The 21,196-nt window shown below is 44.7% G+C and overlaps 32 non-coding genes across 32 annotated transcripts; all 32 read left to right on the forward strand.

Annotated features, from left to right (window-relative positions):
* The first annotated feature begins 425 nt into the window (after positions 1–425).
* On the forward strand, positions 426–507 carry trnas-gcu (transfer RNA serine (anticodon GCU)). The gene has a single exon. It is a non-coding gene; the product is annotated as a tRNA-Ser (tRNA).
* A 481-nt stretch (positions 508–988) lies between these two features.
* trnas-gcu (transfer RNA serine (anticodon GCU)) lies at positions 989–1,070 on the forward strand. Its single transcript has one exon. It is a non-coding gene; the product is annotated as a tRNA-Ser (tRNA).
* Positions 1,071–1,549: 479 nt separating this feature from the next.
* On the forward strand, positions 1,550–1,631 carry trnas-gcu (transfer RNA serine (anticodon GCU)). The gene has a single exon. It is a non-coding gene; the product is annotated as a tRNA-Ser (tRNA).
* A 478-nt stretch (positions 1,632–2,109) lies between these two features.
* Positions 2,110–2,191, forward strand: trnas-gcu (transfer RNA serine (anticodon GCU)). The gene has a single exon. It is a non-coding gene; the product is annotated as a tRNA-Ser (tRNA).
* Positions 2,192–2,669: 478 nt separating this feature from the next.
* Positions 2,670–2,751, forward strand: trnas-gcu (transfer RNA serine (anticodon GCU)). Its single transcript has one exon. It is a non-coding gene; the product is annotated as a tRNA-Ser (tRNA).
* Positions 2,752–3,229: 478 nt separating this feature from the next.
* On the forward strand, positions 3,230–3,311 carry trnas-gcu (transfer RNA serine (anticodon GCU)). The gene has a single exon. It is a non-coding gene; the product is annotated as a tRNA-Ser (tRNA).
* Positions 3,312–3,789: 478 nt separating this feature from the next.
* On the forward strand, positions 3,790–3,871 carry trnas-gcu (transfer RNA serine (anticodon GCU)). The gene has a single exon. It is a non-coding gene; the product is annotated as a tRNA-Ser (tRNA).
* A 477-nt stretch (positions 3,872–4,348) lies between these two features.
* trnas-gcu (transfer RNA serine (anticodon GCU)) lies at positions 4,349–4,430 on the forward strand. The gene has a single exon. It is a non-coding gene; the product is annotated as a tRNA-Ser (tRNA).
* A 478-nt stretch (positions 4,431–4,908) lies between these two features.
* trnas-gcu (transfer RNA serine (anticodon GCU)) lies at positions 4,909–4,990 on the forward strand. The gene has a single exon. It is a non-coding gene; the product is annotated as a tRNA-Ser (tRNA).
* A 478-nt stretch (positions 4,991–5,468) lies between these two features.
* Positions 5,469–5,550, forward strand: trnas-gcu (transfer RNA serine (anticodon GCU)). The gene has a single exon. It is a non-coding gene; the product is annotated as a tRNA-Ser (tRNA).
* Positions 5,551–6,029: 479 nt separating this feature from the next.
* Positions 6,030–6,111, forward strand: trnas-gcu (transfer RNA serine (anticodon GCU)). Its single transcript has one exon. It is a non-coding gene; the product is annotated as a tRNA-Ser (tRNA).
* Positions 6,112–6,589: 478 nt separating this feature from the next.
* On the forward strand, positions 6,590–6,671 carry trnas-gcu (transfer RNA serine (anticodon GCU)). Its single transcript has one exon. It is a non-coding gene; the product is annotated as a tRNA-Ser (tRNA).
* A 476-nt stretch (positions 6,672–7,147) lies between these two features.
* trnas-gcu (transfer RNA serine (anticodon GCU)) lies at positions 7,148–7,229 on the forward strand. The gene has a single exon. It is a non-coding gene; the product is annotated as a tRNA-Ser (tRNA).
* A 478-nt stretch (positions 7,230–7,707) lies between these two features.
* Positions 7,708–7,789, forward strand: trnas-gcu (transfer RNA serine (anticodon GCU)). The gene has a single exon. It is a non-coding gene; the product is annotated as a tRNA-Ser (tRNA).
* A 478-nt stretch (positions 7,790–8,267) lies between these two features.
* trnas-gcu (transfer RNA serine (anticodon GCU)) lies at positions 8,268–8,349 on the forward strand. Its single transcript has one exon. It is a non-coding gene; the product is annotated as a tRNA-Ser (tRNA).
* A 478-nt stretch (positions 8,350–8,827) lies between these two features.
* Positions 8,828–8,909, forward strand: trnas-gcu (transfer RNA serine (anticodon GCU)). Its single transcript has one exon. It is a non-coding gene; the product is annotated as a tRNA-Ser (tRNA).
* A 479-nt stretch (positions 8,910–9,388) lies between these two features.
* trnas-gcu (transfer RNA serine (anticodon GCU)) lies at positions 9,389–9,470 on the forward strand. The gene has a single exon. It is a non-coding gene; the product is annotated as a tRNA-Ser (tRNA).
* A 477-nt stretch (positions 9,471–9,947) lies between these two features.
* trnas-gcu (transfer RNA serine (anticodon GCU)) lies at positions 9,948–10,029 on the forward strand. The gene has a single exon. It is a non-coding gene; the product is annotated as a tRNA-Ser (tRNA).
* A 478-nt stretch (positions 10,030–10,507) lies between these two features.
* On the forward strand, positions 10,508–10,589 carry trnas-gcu (transfer RNA serine (anticodon GCU)). The gene has a single exon. It is a non-coding gene; the product is annotated as a tRNA-Ser (tRNA).
* A 1,932-nt stretch (positions 10,590–12,521) lies between these two features.
* On the forward strand, positions 12,522–12,603 carry trnas-gcu (transfer RNA serine (anticodon GCU)). Its single transcript has one exon. It is a non-coding gene; the product is annotated as a tRNA-Ser (tRNA).
* Positions 12,604–13,081: 478 nt separating this feature from the next.
* On the forward strand, positions 13,082–13,163 carry trnas-gcu (transfer RNA serine (anticodon GCU)). Its single transcript has one exon. It is a non-coding gene; the product is annotated as a tRNA-Ser (tRNA).
* Positions 13,164–15,097: 1,934 nt separating this feature from the next.
* Positions 15,098–15,179, forward strand: trnas-gcu (transfer RNA serine (anticodon GCU)). The gene has a single exon. It is a non-coding gene; the product is annotated as a tRNA-Ser (tRNA).
* Positions 15,180–15,657: 478 nt separating this feature from the next.
* On the forward strand, positions 15,658–15,739 carry trnas-gcu (transfer RNA serine (anticodon GCU)). The gene has a single exon. It is a non-coding gene; the product is annotated as a tRNA-Ser (tRNA).
* A 479-nt stretch (positions 15,740–16,218) lies between these two features.
* trnas-gcu (transfer RNA serine (anticodon GCU)) lies at positions 16,219–16,300 on the forward strand. Its single transcript has one exon. It is a non-coding gene; the product is annotated as a tRNA-Ser (tRNA).
* Positions 16,301–16,779: 479 nt separating this feature from the next.
* Positions 16,780–16,861, forward strand: trnas-gcu (transfer RNA serine (anticodon GCU)). Its single transcript has one exon. It is a non-coding gene; the product is annotated as a tRNA-Ser (tRNA).
* Positions 16,862–17,339: 478 nt separating this feature from the next.
* Positions 17,340–17,421, forward strand: trnas-gcu (transfer RNA serine (anticodon GCU)). Its single transcript has one exon. It is a non-coding gene; the product is annotated as a tRNA-Ser (tRNA).
* Positions 17,422–17,899: 478 nt separating this feature from the next.
* On the forward strand, positions 17,900–17,981 carry trnas-gcu (transfer RNA serine (anticodon GCU)). The gene has a single exon. It is a non-coding gene; the product is annotated as a tRNA-Ser (tRNA).
* Positions 17,982–18,460: 479 nt separating this feature from the next.
* Positions 18,461–18,542, forward strand: trnas-gcu (transfer RNA serine (anticodon GCU)). The gene has a single exon. It is a non-coding gene; the product is annotated as a tRNA-Ser (tRNA).
* Positions 18,543–19,020: 478 nt separating this feature from the next.
* Positions 19,021–19,102, forward strand: trnas-gcu (transfer RNA serine (anticodon GCU)). The gene has a single exon. It is a non-coding gene; the product is annotated as a tRNA-Ser (tRNA).
* A 479-nt stretch (positions 19,103–19,581) lies between these two features.
* trnas-gcu (transfer RNA serine (anticodon GCU)) lies at positions 19,582–19,663 on the forward strand. Its single transcript has one exon. It is a non-coding gene; the product is annotated as a tRNA-Ser (tRNA).
* A 479-nt stretch (positions 19,664–20,142) lies between these two features.
* On the forward strand, positions 20,143–20,224 carry trnas-gcu (transfer RNA serine (anticodon GCU)). Its single transcript has one exon. It is a non-coding gene; the product is annotated as a tRNA-Ser (tRNA).
* A 479-nt stretch (positions 20,225–20,703) lies between these two features.
* On the forward strand, positions 20,704–20,785 carry trnas-gcu (transfer RNA serine (anticodon GCU)). The gene has a single exon. It is a non-coding gene; the product is annotated as a tRNA-Ser (tRNA).
* Positions 20,786–21,196: the final 411 nt, after the last annotated feature.

Raw genomic sequence — 21,196 nt, forward strand, 5'->3', positions numbered from 1 at the left:
ATGGTAAGATGGCCGACTGCCACCGCAACAGCACAGAACTTGGTATCTGATTGGTGAAGGCCATGAACTGCGTGGGTAGATTGGATAACCAACCTCTTCGCAAATGTTTTTTTTATTTCTTCTCTTGCATAGCCCCACATGAATATAGAATCCCTGCACACTCCTAGAGCGACTGATAAGATTCAGGTATTGAAGAATAGCTTACCACCGGGCAACCTCAACGGTGGGATTTTGAAAACCGACCACCTCCACACACTTAATCAAGCCACTTTAGACCACTCAGCCTGACAACACATTTGTTAAATGTCTCGATGGGATCGACACATGGCCCTGCCGTTGCTATGCCTAACTTTCATTGATTTCAATCATGGGTTTACATGCAGCTACTACAGTTTGTGGGGGCAACTGCCACTTGTATACCAATGGATGAGGTGGCCGAGTGGTTAAGGCGATGGACTGCTAATCCATTGTGCGCTGCATGCATGGGTTCGAATCCCATCCTCATCGAGCAACCCAAAAAATCAGTACTTTTTTATGGCACTGCAAGATTTTGACTTTCGCAAAGATTGGTAAGATGGCCGACTGCCACCGCAACAGCACAGAACTTGGTATCTGAGTGGTGAAGGCGATGAACTACATGTGTAGATTGGAAAACCAACCTCTTCGCAAATGTTTTTTTTATTTCTTCTCTTGCATAGCCCCACATGAATATTGAATCCCTGCACACTCCTAGAGCGACTGATACGATTCATGTATTGAAGAATAGCTTTACCAAGGGCAACCTCAACTGGTGGGATTTGAACCGACACCTCCACACACTTAATCAAGCACTTTAGACCACTCAGCCTGACAACACATTTGTTAAATGTCTCGATGGGATCGACACATGGCCCTGCCGTTGCTATGCCTAACTTTCATTGATTTCAATCATGGGTTTACATGCAGCTACTACAGTTTGTGGGGGCAACTGCCAACTTGTATACCAACGGATGAGGTGGCCGAGTGGTTAAGGCGATGGACTGCTAATCCATTGTGCTCTGCATGCATGGGTTCGAATCCCATCCTCATCGAGCAACCCAAAAAATCAGTACTTTTTTATGGCACTGTAAGATTTTGACTTTCGCAAAGATTGGTAAGATGGCCGACTGCCACCGCAACAGCACAGAACTTGGTATCTGAGTGGTGAAGGCGATGAACTACATGTGTAGATTGGAAAACCAACCTCTTCGCAAATGTTTTTTTTATTTCTTCTCTTGCATAGCCCCACATGAATATTGAATCCCTGCACACTCCTAGAGCGACTGATAAGATTCAGGTATTGAAGAATAGCATTACCACGGGCAACCTCAACGGTGGGATTTGAACCGACACCTCCACACACTTAATCAAGCACTTTAGACCACTCAGCCTGACAACACATTTGTTAAATGTCTCGATGGGATCGACACATGGCCCTGCCGTTGCTATGCCTAACTTTCATTGATTTCAATCATGGGTTTACATGCAGCTACTACAGTTTGTGGGGGCAACTGCCACTTGTATACCAACGGATGAGGTGGCCGAGTGGTTAAGGCGATGGACTGCTAATCCATTGTGCTCTGCATGCATGGGTTCGAATCCCATCCTCATCGAGCAACCCAAAAAATCAGTACTTTTTTATGGCACTGTAAGATTTTGACTTTCGCAAAGATTGGTAAGATGGCCGACTGCCACTGCAACAGCACAGAACTTGGTATCTGAGTGGTGAAGGCGATGAACTACATGTGTAGATTGGAAAACCAACCTCTTCGCAAATTTTTATTTTTTTTTCTCTTGCATGGCCCCACATGAATATAGAATCCCTGCACACTCCTACAGCGACTGATACGTTTCAGGTATTGAAGAATAGCTTTACCAAGGGCAACCTCAACGGTGGGATTTGAACCGACACCTCCACACACTTAATCAAGCACTTTAGACCACTCAGCCTGACAACACATTTGTTAAATGTCTCGATGGGATCGACACATGGCCCTGCCGTTGCTATGCCTAACTTTCATTGATTTCAATCATGGGTTTACATGCAGCTACTACAGTTTGTGGGGGCAACTGCCACTTGTATACCAACTGGATGAGGTGGCCGAGTGGTTAAGGCGATGGACTGCTAATCCATTGTGCTCTGCATGCATGGGTTCGAATCCCATCCTCATCGAGCAACCCAAAAAATCAGTACTTTTTTATGGCACTGTAAGATTTTGACTTTCGCAAAGATTGGTAAGATGGCCGACTGCCACCGCAACAGCACAGAACTTGGTATCTGAGTGGTGAAGGCGATGAACTACATGTGTAGATTGGAAAACCAACCTCTTCGCAAATGTTTTTTTATTTCTTCTCTTGCATGGCCCCACATGAATATTGAATCCCTGCACACTCCTAGAGCGACTGATAAGATTCATGTATTGAAGAATAGCTTTACCAAGGGCAACCTCAACGGTGGGATTTGAACCGACACCTCCACACACTTAATCAAGCACTTTAGACCACTCAGCCTGACAACACATTTGTTAAATGTCTCGATGGGATCGACACATGGCCCTGCCGTTGCTATGCCTAACTTTCATTGATTTCAATCATGGGTTTACATGCAGCTACTACAGTTTGTGGGGGCAACTGCCACTTGTATACCAACGGATGAGGTGGCCGAGTGGTTAAGGCGATGGACTGCTAATCCATTGTGCGCTGCATGCATGGGTTCGAATCCCATCCTCATCGAGCAACCCAAAAAATCAGTACTTTTTTATGGCACTGTAAGATTTTGACTTTCGCAAAGATTGGTAAGATGGCCGACTGCCACCGCAACAGCACAGAACTTGGTATCTGAGTGGTGAAGGCGATGAACTACATGGGTAGATTGGATAACCAACCTCTTCGCAAATGTTTTTTTATTTCTTCTCTTGCATAGCCCCACATGAATATAGAATCCCTGCACACTCCTAGAGCGACTGATAAGATTCAGGTATTGAAGAATAGCATTACCACGGGCAACCTCAACGGTGGGATTTGAACCGACACCTCCACACACTTAATCAAGCACTTTAGACCACTCAGCCTGACAACACATTTGTTAAATGTCTCGATGGGATCGACACATGGCCCTGCCGTTGCTATGCCTAACTTTCATTGATTTCAATCATGGGTTTACATGCAGCTACTACAGTTTGTGGGGGCAACTGCCACTTGTATACCAACGGATGAGGTGGCCGAGTGGTTAAGGCGATGGACTGCTAATCCATTGTGCGCTGCATGCATGGGTTCGAATCCCATCCTCATCGAGCAACCCAAAAAATCAGTACTTTTTTATGGCACTGCAAGATTTTGACTTTCGCAAAGATTGGTAAGATGGCCGACTGCCACCGCAACAGCACAGAACTTGGTATCTGAGTGGTGAAGGCGATGAACTACATGTGTAGATTGGAAAACCAACCTCTTCGCAAATGTTTTTTTATTTCTTCTCTTGCATGGCCCCACATGAATATTGAATCCCTGCACACTCCTAGAGCGACTGATAAGATTCAGGTATTGAAGAATAGCTTTACCAAGGGCAACCTCAACGGTGGGATTTGAACCGACACCTCCACACACTTAATCAAGCACTTTAGACCACTCAGCCTGACAACACATTTGTTAAATGTCTCGATGGGATCGACACATGGCCCTGCCGTTGCTATGCCTAACTTTCATTGATTTCAATCATGGGTTTACATGCAGCTACTACAGTTTGTGGGGGCAACTGCCACTTGTATACCAACGGATGAGGTGGCCGAGTGGTTAAGGCGATGGACTGCTAATCCATTGTGCTCTGCATGCATGGGTTCGAATCCCATCCTCATCGAGCAACCCAAAAAATCAGTACTTTTTTATGGCACTGCAAGATTTTGACTTTCGCAAAGATTGGTAAGATGGCCGACTGCCACCGCAACAGCACAGAACTTGGTATCTGAGTGGTGAAGGCGATGAACTACATGTGTAGATTGGAAAACCAACCTCTTCGCAAATGTTTTTTATTTCTTCTCTTGCATGGCCCCACATGAATATTGAATCCCTGCACACTCCTAGAGCGACTGATAAGATTCAGGTATTGAAGAATAGCTTTACCACGGGCAACCTCAACGGTGGGATTTGAACCGACACCTCCACACACTTAATCAAGCACTTTAGACCACTCAGCCTGACAACACATTTGTTAAATGTCTCGATGGGATCGACACATGGCCCTGCCGTTGCTATGCCTAACTTTCATTGATTTCAATCATGGGTTTACATGCAGCTACTACAGTTTGTGGGGGCAACTGCCACTTGTATACCAACGGATGAGGTGGCCGAGTGGTTAAGGCGATGGACTGCTAATCCATTGTGCTCTGCATGCATGGGTTCGAATCCCATCCTCATCGAGCAACCCAAAAAATCAGTACTTTTTTATGGCACTGCAAGATTTTGACTTTCGCAAAGATTGGTAAGATGGCCGACTGCCACCGCAACAGCACAGAACTTGGTATCTGAGTGGTGAAGGCGATGAACTACATGTGTAGATTGGAAAACCAACCTCTTCGCAAATGTTTTTTTATTTCTTCTCTTGCATGGCCCCACATGAATATTGAATCCCTGCACACTCCTAGAGCGACTGATAAGATTCAGGTATTGAAGAATAGCTTTACCACGGGCAACCTCAACGGTGGGATTTGAACCGACACCTCCACACACTTAATCAAGCACTTTAGACCACTCAGCCTGACAACACATTTGTTAAATGTCTCGATGGGATCGACACATGGCCCTGCCGTTGCTATGCCTAACTTTCATTGATTTCAATCATGGGTTTACATGCAGCTACTACAGTTTGTGGGGGCAACTGCCACTTGTATACCAACGGATGAGGTGGCCGAGTGGTTAAGGCGATGGACTGCTAATCCATTGTGCTCTGCATGCATGGGTTCGAATCCCATCCTCATCGAGCAACCCAAAAAATCAGTACTTTTTTATGGCACTGCAAGATTTTGACTTTCGCAAAGATTGGTAAGATGGCCGACTGCCACCGCAACAGCACAGAACTTGGTATCTGAGTGGTGAAGGCGATGAACTACATGTGTAGATTGGAAAACCAACCTCTTCGCAAATGTTTTTTTATTTCTTCTCTTGCATGGCCCCACATGAATATTGAATCCCTGCACACTCCTAGAGCGACTGATACGATTCATGTATTGAAGAATAGCTTTACCAAGGGCAACCTCAACGGTGGGATTTGAACCGACACCTCCACACACTTAATCAAGCACTTTAGACCACTCAGCCTGACAACACATTTGTTAAATGTCTCGATGGGATCGACACATGGCCCTGCCGTTGCTATGCCTAACTTTCATTGATTTCAATCATGGGTTTACATGCAGCTACTACAGTTTGTGGGGGCAACTGCCACTTGTATACCAACGGATGAGGTGGCCGAGTGGTTAAGGCGATGGACTGCTAATCCATTGTGCGCTGCATGCATGGGTTCGAATCCCATCCTCATCGAGCAACCCAAAAAATCAGTACTTTTTTATGGCACTGCAAGATTTTGACTTTCGCAAAGATTGGTAAGATGGCCGACTGCCACCGCAACAGCACAGAACTTGGTATCTGAGTGGTGAAGGCGATGAACTACATGTGTAGATTGGAAAACCAACCTCTTCGCAAATGTTTTTTTATTTCTTCTCTTGCATGGCCCCCACATGAATATAGAATCCCTGCACACTCCTAGAGCGACTGATAAGATTCAGGTATTGAAGAATAGCTTTACCAAGGGCAACCTCAACGGTGGGATTTGAACCGACACCTCCACACACTTAATCAAGCACTTTAGACCACTCAGCCTGACAACACATTTGTTAAATGTCTCGATGGGATCGACACATGGCCCTGCCGTTGCTATGCCTAACTTTCATTGATTTCAATCATGGGTTTACATGCAGCTACTACAGTTTGTGGGGGCAACTGCCACTTGTATACCAACGGATGAGGTGGCCGAGTGGTTAAGGCGATGGACTGCTAATCCATTGTGCTCTGCATGCATGGGTTCGAATCCCATCCTCATCGAGCAACCCAAAAAATCAGTACTTTTTTATGGCACTGCAAGATTTTGACTTTCGCAAAGATTGGTAAGATGGCCGACTGCCACCGCAACAGCACAGAACTTGGTATCTGAGTGGTGAAGGCGATGAACTACATGTGTAGATTGGAAAACCAACCTCTTCGCAACTGTTTTTTTATTTCTTCTCTTGCATGGCCCCACATGAATATTGAATCCCTGCACACTCCTAGAGCGACTGATACGATTCATGTATTGAAGAATAGCTTTACCACGGGCAACCTCAACGGTGGGATTTGAACCGACACCTCCACACACTTAATCAAGCACTTTAGACCACTCAGCCTGACAACACATTTGTTAAATGTCTCGATGGGATCGACACATGGCCCTGCCGTTGCTATGCCTAACTTTCATTGATTTCAATCATGGGTTTACATGCAGCTACTACAGTTTGTGGGGGCAACTGCCACTTGTATACCAACGGATGAGGTGGCCGAGTGGTTAAGGCGATGGACTGCTAATCCATTGTGCTCTGCATGCATGGGTTCGAATCCCATCCTCATCGAGCAACCCAAAAAATCAGTACTTTTTTATGGCACTGTAAGATTTTGACTTTCGCAAAGATTGGTAAGATGGCCGACTGCCACCGCAACAGCACAGAACTTGGTATCTGAGTGGTGAAGGCGATGAACTACATGTGTAGATTGGAAAACCAACCTCTTCGCAAATGTTTTTTATTTCTTCTCTTGCATAGCCCCACATGAATATTGAATCCCTGCACACTCCTAGAGCGACTGATAAGATTCAGGTATTGAAGAATAGCTTTACCACGGGCAACCTCAACGGTGGGATTTGAACCGACACCTCCACACACTTAATCAAGCACTTTAGACCACTCAGCCTGACAACACATTTGTTAAATGTCTCAATGGGATCGACACATGGCCCTGCCGTTGCTATGCCTAACTTTCATTGATTTCAATCATGGGTTTACATGCAGCTACTACAGTTTGTGGGGGCAACTGCCAATGTATACCAACGGATGAGGTGGCCGAGTGGTTAAGGCGATGGACTGCTAATCCATTGTGCGCTGCATGCATGGGTTCGAATCCCATCCTCATCGAGCAACCCAAAAAATCAGTACTTTTTTATGGCACTTCAAGATTTTGACTTTCGCAAAGATTGGTAAGATGGCCGACTGCCACCGCAACAGCACAGAACTTGGTATCTGAGTGGTGAAGGCGATGAACTACATGTGTAGATTGGAAAACCAACCTCTTCGCAAATGTTTTTTTATTTCTTCTCTTGCATGGCCCCACATGAATATTGAATCCCTGCACACTCCTAGAGCGACTGATAAGATTCAGGTATTGAAGAATAGCATTACCACGGGCAACCTCAACGGTGGGATTTGAACCGACACCTCCACACACTTAATCAAGCACTTTAGACCACTCAGCCTGACAACACATTTGTTAAATGTCTCGATGGGATCGACACATGGCCCTGCCGTTGCTATGCCTAACTTTCATTGATTTCAATCATGGGTTTACATGCAGCTACTACAGTTTGTGGGGGCAACTGCCACTTGTATACCAACGGATGAGGTGGCCGAGTGGTTAAGGCGATGGACTGCTAATCCATTGTGCGCTGCATGCATGGGTTCGAATCCCATCCTCATCGAGCAACCCAAAAAATCAGTACTTTTTTATGGCACTGTAAGATTTTGACTTTCGCAAAGATTGGTAAGATGGCCGACTGCCACCGCAACAGCACAGAACTTGGTATCTGAGTGGTGAAGGCGATGAACTACATGTGTAGATTGGAAAACCAACCTCTTCGCAAATGTTTTTTTATTTCTTCTCTTGCATGGCCCCACATGAATATTGAATCCCTGCACACTCCTAGAGCGACTGATACGATTCATGTATTGAAGAATAGCTTTACCAAGGGCAACCTCAACGGTGGGATTTGAACCGACACCTCCACACACTTAATCAAGCACTTTAGACCACTCAGCCTGACAACACATTTGTTAAATGTCTCGATGGGATCGACACATGGCCCTGCCGTTGCTATGCCTAACTTTCATTGATTTCAATCATGGGTTTACATGCAGCTACTACAGTTTGTGGGGGCAACTGCCACTTGTATACCAACGGATGAGGTGGCCGAGTGGTTAAGGCGATGGACTGCTAATCCATTGTGCTCTGCATGCATGGGTTTGAATCCCATCCTCATCGAGCAACCCAAAAAATCAGTACTTTTTTATGGCACTGTAAGATTTTGACTTTCGCAAAGATTGGTAAGATGGCCGACTGCCACCGCAACAGCACAGAACTTGGTATCTGAGTGGTGAAGGCGATGAACTACATGTGTAGATTGGAAAACCAACCTCTTCGCAAATGTTTTTTTATTTCTTCTCTTGCATGGCCCCACATGAATATTGAATCCCTGCACACTCCTAGAGCGACTGATAAGATTCAGGTATTGAAGAATAGCATTACCACGGGCAACCTCAACGGTGGGATTTGAACCGACACCTCCACACACTTAATCAAGCACTTTAGACCACTCAGCCTGACAACACATTTGTTAAATGTCTCGATGGGATCGACACATGGCCCTGCCGTTGCTATGCCTAACTTTCATTGATTTCAATCATGGGTTTACATGCAGCTACTACAGTTTGTGGGGGCAACTGCCACTTGTATACCAACGGATGAGGTGGCCGAGTGGTTAAGGCGATGGACTGCTAATCCATTGTGCTCTGCATGCATGGGTTCGAATCCCATCCTCATCGAGCAACCCAAAAAATCAGTACTTTTTTATGGCACTGTAAGATTTTGACTTTCGCAAAGATTGGTAAGATGGCCGACTGCCACCGCAACAGCACAGAACTTGGTATCTGAGTGGTGAAGGCGATGAACTACATGTGTAGATTGGAAAACCAACCTCTTCGCAAATGTTTTCTTATTTCTTCTCTTGCATGGCCCCACATGAATATTGAATCCCTGCACACTCCTAGAGCGACTGATAAGATTCAGGTATTGAAGAATAGCATTACCACGGGCAACCTCAACGGTGGGATTTGAACCGACACCTCCACACACTTAATCAAGCACTTTAGACCACTCAGCCTGACAACACATTTGTTAAATGTCTCGATGGGATCGACACATGGCCCTGCCGTTGCTATGCCTAACTTTCATTGATTTCAATCATGGGTTTACATGCAGCTACTACAGTTTGTGGGGGCAACTGCCAACTTGTATACCAACGGATGAGGTGGCCGAGTGGTTAAGGCGATGGACTGCTAATCCATTGTGCGCTGCATGCATGGGTTCGAATCCCATCCTCATCGAGCAACCCAAAAAATCAGTACTTTTTTATGGCACTGCAAGATTTTGACTTTCGCAAAGATTGGTAAGATGGCCGACTGCCACCGCAACAGCACAGAACTTGGTATCTGAGTGGTGAAGGCGATGAACTACATGTGTAGATTGGAAAACCAACCTCTTCGCAAATGTTTTTTTATTTCTTCTCTTGCATGGCCCCACATGAATATTGAATCCCTGCACACTCCTAGAGCGACTGATAAGATTCAGGTATTGAAGAATAGCTTTACCACGGGCAACCTCAACGGTGGGATTTGAACCGACACCTCCACACACTTAATCAAGCACTTTAGACCACTCAGCCTGACAACACATTTGTTAAATGTCTCGATGGGATCGACACATGGCCCTGCCGTTGCTATGCCTAACTTTCATTGATTTCAATCATGGGTTTACATGCAGCTACTACAGTTTGTGGGGGCAACTGCCACTGTATACCAACGGATGAGGTGGCCGAGTGGTTAAGGCGATGGACTGCTAATCCATTGTGCGCTGCATGCATGGGTTTGAATCCCATCCTCATCGAGCAACCCAAAAAATCAGTTATTTTTTATGGCACTGTAAGATTTTGACTTTCGCAAAGATTGGTAAGATGGCCGACTGCCACCGCAACAGCACAGAACTTGGTATCTGAGTGGTGAAGGCGATGAACTACATGTGTAGATTGGATAACCAACCTCTTCGCAAATGTTTTTTTATTTCTTCTCTTGCATAGCCCCACATGAATATAGAATCCCTGCACACTCCTAGAGCGACTGATAAGATTCAGGTATTGAAGAATAGCATTACCACCGGCAACCTCAACGGTGGGATTTGAACCGACACCTCCACACACTTAATCAAGCACTTTAGACCACTCAGCCTGACAACACATTTGTTAAATGTCTCGATGGGATCGACACATGGCCCTGCCGTTGCTATGCCTAACTTTCATTGATTTCAATCATGGGTTTACATGCAGCTACTACAGTTTGTGGGGGCAACTGCCTAATGTATCGCAACGGATGAGGTGGCCGAGTGGTTAAGGCGATGGACTGCTAATCCATTGTGCGCTGCATGCATGGGTTTGAATCCCATCCTCATCGAGCAACCCAAAAAATCAGAACTTTTTTATGGCACTGCAAGATTTTGACTTTCGCAAAAATTGGTAAGATGGCCGACTGCCACCGCAACAGCACAGAACTTGGTGTCTGAGCGGTGAAGGTGATGAACTACATGTGTAGATTGGAAAACCAACCTCTTCGCAAATGTTTTCTTATTTCTTCTCTTGCATGGCCCCACATGAATATTGAATCCCTGCACACTCCTAGAGCGACTGATACGATTCATGTATTGAAGAATAGCTTTACCAAGGGCAACCTCAATGGTGGGATTTGAACCGACACCTCCACACACTTAACCTCTTTGGTATAGGGGGCAGTATTGAGAATTTTGGAAAAAATATGTTCCCATTTTTAACTGCCTCCTACACCAACTCAGAAGCTAGAATATGCATATTATTGTTCAGGTTTGGATAGAAAACACTCTGAATTTTCTAAAACTGTTTGAATGGTGTCTGTGAGTATAACAGAACTCCTATGGCAGGCAAAAACCTGACAAGGCTTCAAGCAGGAAGTACCCTGTCTGACAAGGAGTCGTGCGTCTTACCTCTTTTTATTGAAAAGTAAGGATCTTAGCTGTAACGTGACAATTCCCAGGGCTCCAATAGGCTCTCAGAGCCCGCGAAATAACTGAAGGTTTACGAGGGAACCTCAGGTTGAAATATATTATCGCCTTTTGTAAGTGGATGCTCGGAGGACCTTTCAATGATGCGCGTGCATGAGTCGCTTCTGAGGAGAAATTTTATTCGGCTGTTTAGGCTCAATGCATACTCCCGGTCGGAATATTAACACTTCTCTATGACATAAATGGCATAAAAATTGGTTTTAAACAGCGGTTGACATGCTTCGAAGTACGGTAATGGAATATTTAGACATTTTTGACACGCCAATGCGCCATGCGCGACACCGCGAAGAAGCATTCTAGAACTCACGAACAAAACGTCGCTGTTTGGATATAACGATGGATTATTTGGGACCAAACCAACATTTGTTATTGAAGTAGAAGTCCTGGCAGTGTATTCTGATGAAGAACAAGCAAGGTAAGAACATCTTTCTTATAGGAAATGTGATTTTGGTGGATGCTGACCTGGGTGGGTATCTAAATAGCTAGCCCTGTAATGCCGGGCTATGTACTTAGATTATTGCAAAATGTGCTTCATCCGAAAAGCTATTTTAAAATCGGACATATCGAGTGCATAGAGGGGTAATGTATCTATAATTCTTAAAATAATTGTTATGCTTTTTGTGAACGTTTATCGTGAGTAATTTAGCAAACTGTTAGTAAATTCACCGGAAGTTTGCGGTGGTTATGCTTTTTCTGAACGTCACATGCTAATGTAAAAAGCTGGTTTTTGATATAAATATGAACTTGATTGAACAGACATGCATGTATGTATAACACAATGTCCTAGGTGTGTCATCTGATGAAGATTATAAAAGGTTAGTGCTGCATTTAGCTGTGGTTTGGGTTTATGTGACATTGATATGCTAGCTTTGAAAAATGGGTGTCAGATTTTTCTGGCTGGGCACTCTGCTGACATAATCTAATGTTTTGCTTTTGTTGTAAAGCCTTTTTGAAATCCGACAGTGGGGTTAGATTAACGAGATTTTGTCTTTAAATAGCTGTGAAATAGTCATATGTTTGAGAAATTGAAGTTATAGCATTTCTAACGATTCAAAAATCGCGCCACTGGATTTCAGTGGCTGTTACGTAGGTGGGACGAGTTCGTCCCACATGTACTAGAGAGGTTAATCAAGCACTTTAGACCACTCAGCCTGACAACACATTTGTTAAATGTCTCAATGGGATCGACACATGGCCCTGCCGTTGCTATGCCTAACTTTCATTGATTTCAATCATGGGTTTACATGCAGCTACTACAGTTTGTGGGGGCAACTGCCAATTGTATACCAACGGATGAGGTGGCCGAGTGGTTAAGGCGATGGACTGCTAATCCATTGTGCGCTGCATGCATGGGTTCGAATCCCATCCTCATCGAGCAACCCAAAAAATCAGTACTTTTTTATGGCACTGTAAGATTTTGACTTTCGCAAAGATTGGTAAGATGGCCGACTGCCACCGCAACAGCACAGAACTTGGTGTCTGAGTGGTGAAGGTGATGAACTACATGTGTAGATTGGAAAACCAACCTCTTCGCAAATGTTTTCTTATTTCTTCTCTTGCATGGCCCCACATGAATATTGAATCCCTGCACACTCCTAGAGCGACTGATACGATTCATGTATTGAAGAATAGCTTTACCAAGGGCAACCTCAATGGTGGGATTTGAACCGACACCTCCACACACTTAATCAAGCACTTTAGACCACTCAGCCTGACAACACATTTGTTAAATGTCTCGATGGGATCGACACATGGCCCTGCCGTTGCTATGCCTAACTTTCATTGATTTCAATCATGGGTTTACATGCAGCTACTACAGTTTGTGGGGGCAACTGCCAACTGTATACCAACGGATGAGGTGGCCGAGTGGTTAAGGCGATGGACTGCTAATCCATTGTGCTCTGCATGCATGGGTTCGAATCCCATCCTCATCGAGCAACCCAAAAAATCAGTACTTTTTTATGGCACTGTAAGATTTAGACTTTCGCAAAGATTGGTAAGATGGCCGACTGCCACCGCAACAGCACAGAACTTGGTATCTGAGTGGTGAAGGCGATGAACTACATGGGTAGATTGGATAACCAACCTCTTCGCAAATGTTTTTTTTATTTCTTCTCTTGCATAGCCCCACATGAATATAGAATCCCTGCACACTCCTAGAGCGACTGATAAGATTCAGGTATTGAAGAATAGCATTACCACCGGCAACCTCAACGGTGGGATTTGAACCGACACCTCCACACACTTAATCAAGCACTTTAGACCACTCAGCCTGACAACACATTTGTTAACCTCTCTAGTACATGTGGGACGAACTCGTCCCACCTACGTAACAGCCACTGAAATCCAGTGGCGCGATTTTTGAATCGTTAGAAATGCTATAACTTCAATTTCTCAAACATATGACTATTTCACAGCTATTTAAAGACAAGAATCTCGTTAATCTAACCCCACTGTCCGATTTCAAAAAGGCTTTACAACAAAAGCAAAACATTAGATTATGTCAGCAGAGTGCCCAGCCAGAAAAAATCTGACACCCATTTTTCAAGCTAGCATATCATGTCACATAAACCCAAACCACAGCTAAATGCAGCACTAACCTTTTATAATCTTCATCAGATGACACACCTAGGACATTGTGTTATACAATACATGCATGTCTGTTCAATCAAGTTCATATTTATATCAAAAACCAGCTTTTTACATTAGCATGTGACGTTCAGAAAAAGCATAACCACCGCAAACTTCCGGTGAATTTACTAACAGTTTGCTAAATTACTCACGATAAACGTTCACAAAAAGCATAACAATTATTTTAAGAATTATAGATACATTACCCCTCTATGCACTCGATATGTCCGATTTTAAAATAGCTTTTCGGATGAAGCACATTTTGCAATAATCTAAGTACATAGCCCGGCATTACAGGGCTAGCTATTTAGATACCCACCCAGGTCAGCATCCACCAAAATCACATTTCCTATAAGAAAGATGTTCTTACCTTGCTTGTTCTTCATCAGAATACACTGCCAGGACTTCTACTTCAATAACAAATGTTGGTTTGGTCCCAAATAATCCATCGTTATATCCAAACAGCGACGTTTTGTTCGTGAGTTCTAGAATGCTTCTTCGCGGTGTCGCGCATGGCGCATTGGCGTGTCAAAAATGTCTAAATATTCCATTACCGTACTTCGAAGCATGTCAACCGCTGTTTAAAACCAATTTTTATGCCATTTATGTCATAGAGAAGTGTTAATATTCCGACCGGGAGTATGCATTGAGCCTAAACAGCCGAATAAAATTTCTCCTCAGAAGCGACTCATGCACGCGCATCATTGAAAGGTCCTCCGAGCATCCACTTACAAAAGGCGATAATATATTTCAACCTGAGGTTCCCTCGTAAACCTTCAGTTATTTCGCGGGCTCTGAGAGCCTATTGGAGCCCTGGGAATTGTCACGTTACAGCTAAGATCCTTACTTTTCAATAAAAAGAGGTAAGACGCACGACTCCTTGTCAGACAGGGTACTTCCTGCTTGAAGCCTTGTCAGGTTTTTGCCTGCCATAGGAGTTCTGTTATACTCACAGACACCATTCAAACAGTTTTAGAAAATTCAGAGTGTTTTCTATCCAAACCTGAACAATAATATGCATATTCTAGCTTCTGAGTTGGTGTAGGAGGCAGTTAAAAATGGGAACATATTTTTTCCAAAATTCTCAATACTGCCCCCTATACCAAAGAGGTTAAATGTCTCGATGGGATCGACACATGGCCCTGCCGTTGCTATGCCTAACTTTCATTGATTTCAATCATGGGTTTACATGCAGCTACTACAGTTTGTGGGGGAAACTGCCTAATGTATCGCAACGGATGAGGTGGCCGAGTGGTTAAGGCGATGGACTGCTAATCCATTGTGCGCTGCATGCATGGGTTCGAATCCCATCCTCATCGAGCAACCCAAAAAATCAGTACTTTTTTATGGCACTGCAAGATTTTGACTTTCGCAAAGATTGGTAAGATGGCCGACTGCCACCGCAACAGCACAGAACTTGGTGTCTGAGTGGTGAAGGTGATGAACTACATGTGTAGATTGGAAAACCAACCTCTTCGCAAATGTTTTCTTATTTCTTCTCTTGCATGGCCCCACATGAATATTGAATCCCTGCACACTCCTAGAGCGACTGATACGATTCATGTATTGAAGAATAGCTTTACCAAGGGCAACCTCAATGGTGGGATTTGAACCGACACCTCCACACACTTAATCAAGCACTTTAGACCACTCAGCCTGACAACACATTTGTTAAATGTCTCAATGGGATCGACACATGGCCCTGCCGTTGCTATGCCTAACTTTCATTGATTTCAATCATGGGTTTACATGCAGCTACTACAGTTTGTGGGGGAAACTGCCTAATGTATCGCAACGGATGAGGTGGCCGAGTGGTTAAGGCGATGGACTGCTAATCCATTGTGCGCTGCATGCATGGGTTCGAATCCCATCCTCATCGAGCAACCCAAAAAATCAGTACTTTTTTATGGCACTGTAAGATTTTGACTTTCGCAAAGATTGGTAAGATGGCCGACTGCCACCGCAACAGCACAGAACTTGGTATCTGAGTGGTGAAGGCGATGAACTGCGTGGGTAGATTGGATAACCAACCTCTTCGCAAATGTTTTTTTATTTCTTCTCTTGCATAGCCCCACATGAATATAGAATCCCTGCACACTCCTAGAGCGACTGATAAGATTCAGGTATTGAAGAATAGCTTTACCACCGGCAACCTCAACGGTGGGATTTGAACCGACACCTCCACACACTTAATCAAGCACTTTAGACCACTCAGCCTGACAACACATTTGTTAAATGTCTCAATGGGATCGACACATGGCCCTGCCGTTGCTATGCCTAACTTTCATTGATTTCAATCATGGGTTTACATGCAGCTACTACAGTTTGTGGGGGCAACTGCCAACTTGTATACCAACGGATGAGGTGGCCGAGTGGTTAAGGCGATGGACTGCTAATCCATTGTGCTCTGCATGCATGGGTTTGAATCCCATCCTCATCGAGCAACCCAAAAAATCAGTACTTTTTTATGGCACTGTAAGATTTAGACTTTCGCAAAGACTGGTAAGATGGCCGATTGCCACCGCAACAGCACAGAACTTGGTATCTGAGTGGTGAAGGTGATGAACTACATGTGTAGATTGGAAAACCAACCTCTTCGCAAATGTTTTCTTATTTCTTCTCTTGCATGGCCCCACATGAATATTGAATCCCTGCACACTCCTAGAGCGACTGATAAGATTCAGGTATTGAAGAATAGCTTTACCACCGGCAACCTCAACGGTGGGATTTGAACCGACACCTCCACACACTTAATCAAGCACTTTAGACCACTCAGCCTGACAACACATTTGTTAAATGTCTCGATGGGATCGACACATGGCCCTGCCGTTGCTATGCCTAACTTTCATTGATTTCAATCATGGGTTTACATGCAGCTACTACAGTTTGTGGGGGCAACTGCCAACTTGTATACCAACGGATGAGGTGGCCGAGTGGTTAAGGCGATGGACTGCTAATCCATTGTGCTCTGCATGCATGGGTTTGAATCCCATCCTCATCGAGCAACCCAAAAAATCAGTACTTTTTTATGGCACTGTAAGATTTAGACTTTCGCAAAGACTGGTAAGATGGCCGATTGCCACCGCAACAGCACAGAACTTGGTATCTGAGTGGTGAAGGTGATGAACTACATGTGTAGATTGGAAAACCAACCTCTTCGCAAATGTTTTCTTATTTCTTCTCTTGCATGGCCCCACATGAATATTGAATCCCTGCACACTCCTAGAGCGACTGATAAGATTCAGGTATTGAAGAATAGCATTACCACGGGCAACCTCAACGGTGGGATTTGAACCGACACCTCCACACACTTAATCAAGCACTTTAGACCACTCAGCCTGACAACACATTTGTTAAATGTCTCGATGGGATCGACACATGGCCCTGCCGTTGCTATGCCTAACTTTCATTGATTTCAATCATGGGTTTACATGCAGCTACTACAGTTTGTGGGGGCAACTGCCACTTGTATACCAACGGATGAGGTGGCCGAGTGGTTAAGGCGATGGACTGCTAATCCATTGTGCGCTGCATGCATGGGTTCGAATCCCATCCTCATCGAGCAACCCAAAAAATCAGTACTTTTTTATGGCACTGTAAGATTTTGACTTTCGCAAAGACTGGTAAGATGGCCGACTGCCACCGCAACAGCACAGAACTTGGTATCTGAGTGGTGAAGGTGATGAACTACATGTGTAGATTGGAAAACCAACCTCTTCGCAAATGTTTTCTTATTTCTTCTCTTGCATGGCCCCACATGAATATTGAATCCCTGCACACTCCTAGAGCGACTGATAAGATTCAGGTATTGAAGAATAGCATTACCACGGGCAACCTCAACGGTGGGATTTGAACCGACACCTCCACACACTTAATCAAGCACTTTAGACCACTCAGCCTGACAACACATTTGTTAAATGTCTCGATGGGATCGACACATGGCCCTGCCGTTGCTATGCCTAACTTTCATTGATTTCAATCATGGGTTTACATGCAGCTACTACAGTTTGTGGGGGAAACTGCCTAATGTATACCAACGGATGAGGTGGCCGAGTGGTTAAGGCGATGGACTGCTAATCCATTGTGCGCTGCATGCATGGGTTCGAATCCCATCCTCATCGAGCAACCCAAAAAATCAGTACTTTTTTATGGCACTGCAAGATTTTGACTTTCGCAAAGATTGGTAAGATGGCCGACTGCCACCGCAACAGCACAGAACTTGGTGTCTGAGTGGTGAAGGTGATGAACTACATGTGTAGATTGGAAAACCAACCTCTTCGCAAATGTTTTCTTATTTCTTCTCTTGCATGGCCCCACATGAATATTGAATCCCTGCACACTCCTAGAGCGACTGATACGATTCATGTATTGAAGAATAGCTTTACCAAGGGCAACCTCAATGGTGGGATTTGAACCGACACCTCCACACACTTAATCAAGCACTTTAGACCACTCAGCCTGACAACACATTTGTTAAATGTCTCGATGGGATCGACACATGGCCCTGCCGTTGCTATGCCTAACTTTCATTGATTTCAATCATGGGTTTACATGCAGCTACTACAGTTTGTGGGGGCAACTGCCAACTTATATACCAAAGGATGAGGTGGCCGAGTGGTTAAGGCGATGGACTGCTAATCCATTGTGCGCTGCATGCATGGGTTCGAATCCCATCCTCATCGAGCAACCCAAAAAATCAGTACTTTTTTATGGCACTGTAAGATTTTGACTTTCGCAAAGACTGGTAAGATGGCCGACTGCCACCGCAACAGCACAGAACTTGGTATCTGAGTGGTGAAGGTGATGAACTACATGTGTAGATTGGAAAACCAACCTCTTCGCAAATGTTTTCTTATTTCTTCTCTTGCATGGCCCCACATGAATATTGAATCCCTGCACACTCCTAGAGCGACTGATAAGATTCAGGTATTGAAGAATAGCATTACCACGGGCAACCTCAACGGTGGGATTTGAACCGACACCTCCACACACTTAATCAAGCACTTTAGACCACTCAGCCTGACAACACATTTGTTAAATGTCTCGATGGGATCGACACATGGCCCTGCCGTTGCTATGCCTAACTTTCATTGATTTCAATCATGGGTTTACATGCAGCTACTACAGTTTGTGGGGGAAACTGCCTATTGTATCCCAACGGATGAGGTGGCCGAGTGGTTAAGGCGATGGACTGCTAATCCATTGTGCGCTGCATGCATGGGTTCGAATCCCATCCTCATCGAGCAACCCAAAAAATCAGTACTTTTTTATGGCACTGCAAGATTTTGACTTTCGCAAAGATTGGTAAGATGGCCGACTGCCACCGCAACAGCACAGAACTTGGTGTCTGAGTGGTGAAGGTGATGAACTACATGTGTAGATTGGAAAACCAACCTCTTCGCAAATGTTTTCTTATTTCTTCTCTTGCATGGCCCCACATGAATATTGAATCCCTGCACACTCCTAGAGCGACTGATACGATTCATGTATTGAAGAATAGCTTTACCAAGGGCAACCTCAATGGTGGGATTTGAACCGACACCTCCACACACTTAATCAAGCACTTTAGACCACTCAGCCTGACAACACATTTGTTAAATGTCTCGATGGGATCGACACATGGCCCTGCCGTTGCTATGCCTAACTTTCATTGATTTCAATCATGGGTTTACATGCAGCTACTACAGTTTGTGGGGGCAACTGCCTACTTGTATACCAACGGATGAGGTGGCCGAGTGGTTAAGGCGATGGACTGCTAATCCATTGTGCTCTGCATGCATGGGTTCGAATCCCATCCTCATCGAGCAACCCAAAAAATCAGTACTTTTTTATGGCACTGTAAGATTTTAGACTTTCGCAAAGACTGGTAAGATGGCCGACTGCCACCGCAACAGCACAGAACTTGGTATCTGAGTGGTGAAGGTGATGAACTACATGTGTAGATTGGAAAACCAACCTCTTCGCAAATGTTTTCTTATTTCTTCTCTTGCATGGCCCCACATGAATATTGAATCCCTGCACACTCCTAGAGCGACTGATAAGATTCAGGTATTGAAGAATAGCATTACCACCGGCAACCTCAACGGTGGGATTTGAACCGACACCTCCACACACTTAATCAAGCACTTTAGACCACTCAGCCTGACAACACATTTGTTAAATGTCTCGATGGGATCGACACATGGCCCTGCCGTTGCTATGCCTAACTTTCATTGATTTCAATCATGGGTTTACATGCAGCTACTACAGTTTGTGGGGGCAACTGCCACTCGTATACCAACGGATGAGGTGGCCGAGTGGTTAAGGCGATGGACTGCTAATCCATTGTGCGCTGCATGCATGGGTTCGAATCCCATCCTCATCGAGCAACCCAAAAAATCAGTACTTTTTTATGGCACTGTAAGATTTTGACTTTCGCAAAGACTGGTAAGATGGCCGACTGCCACCGCAACAGCACAGAACTTGGTATCTGAGTGGTGAAGGTGATGAACTACATGTGTAGATTGGAAAACCAACCTCTTCGCAAATGTTTTTCTTATTTCTTCTCTTGCATGGCCCCACATGAATATTGAATCCCTGCACACTCCTAGAGCGACTGATAAGATTCAGGTATTGAAGAATAGCATTACCACGGGCAACCTCAATGGTGGGATTTGAACCGACACCTCCACACACTTAATCAAGCACTTTAGACCACTCAGCCTGACAACACATTTGTTAAATGTCTCGATGGGATCGACACATGGCCCTGCCGTTGCTATGCCTAACTTTCATTGATTTCAATCATGGGTTTACATGCAGCTACTACAGTTTGTGGGGGAAACTGCCTAATGTATCACAACGGATGAGGTGGCCGAGTGGTTAAGGCGATGGACTGCTAATCCATTGTGCGCTGCATGCATGGGTTCGAATCCCATCCTCATCGAGCAACCCAAAAAATCAGTACTTTTTTATGGCACTGCAAGATTTTGACTTTCGCAAAGATTGGTAAGATGGCCGACTGCCACCGCAACAGCACAGAACTTGGTATCTGAGTGGTGAAGGTGATGAACTACATGTGTAGATTGGAAAACCAACCTCTTCGCAAATGTTTTCTTATTTCTTCTCTTGCATGGCCCCACATGAATATTGAATCCCTGCACACTCCTAGAGCGACTGATACGATTCATGTATTGAAGAATAGCTTTACCAAGGGCAACCTCAATGGTGGGATTTGAACCGACACCTCCACACACTTAATCAAGCACTTTAGACCACTCAGCCTGACAACACATTTGTTAAATGTCTCAATGGGATCGACACATGGCCCCGCCGGTGCTATGCTAACTTTCATTGA

The sequence above is a fragment of the Salmo trutta genome, unplaced genomic scaffold (genome assembly GCF_901001165.1).
Source record: "Salmo trutta unplaced genomic scaffold, fSalTru1.1, whole genome shotgun sequence".
Classification (NCBI taxonomy): Eukaryota; Metazoa; Chordata; class Actinopteri; order Salmoniformes; family Salmonidae; genus Salmo; species Salmo trutta.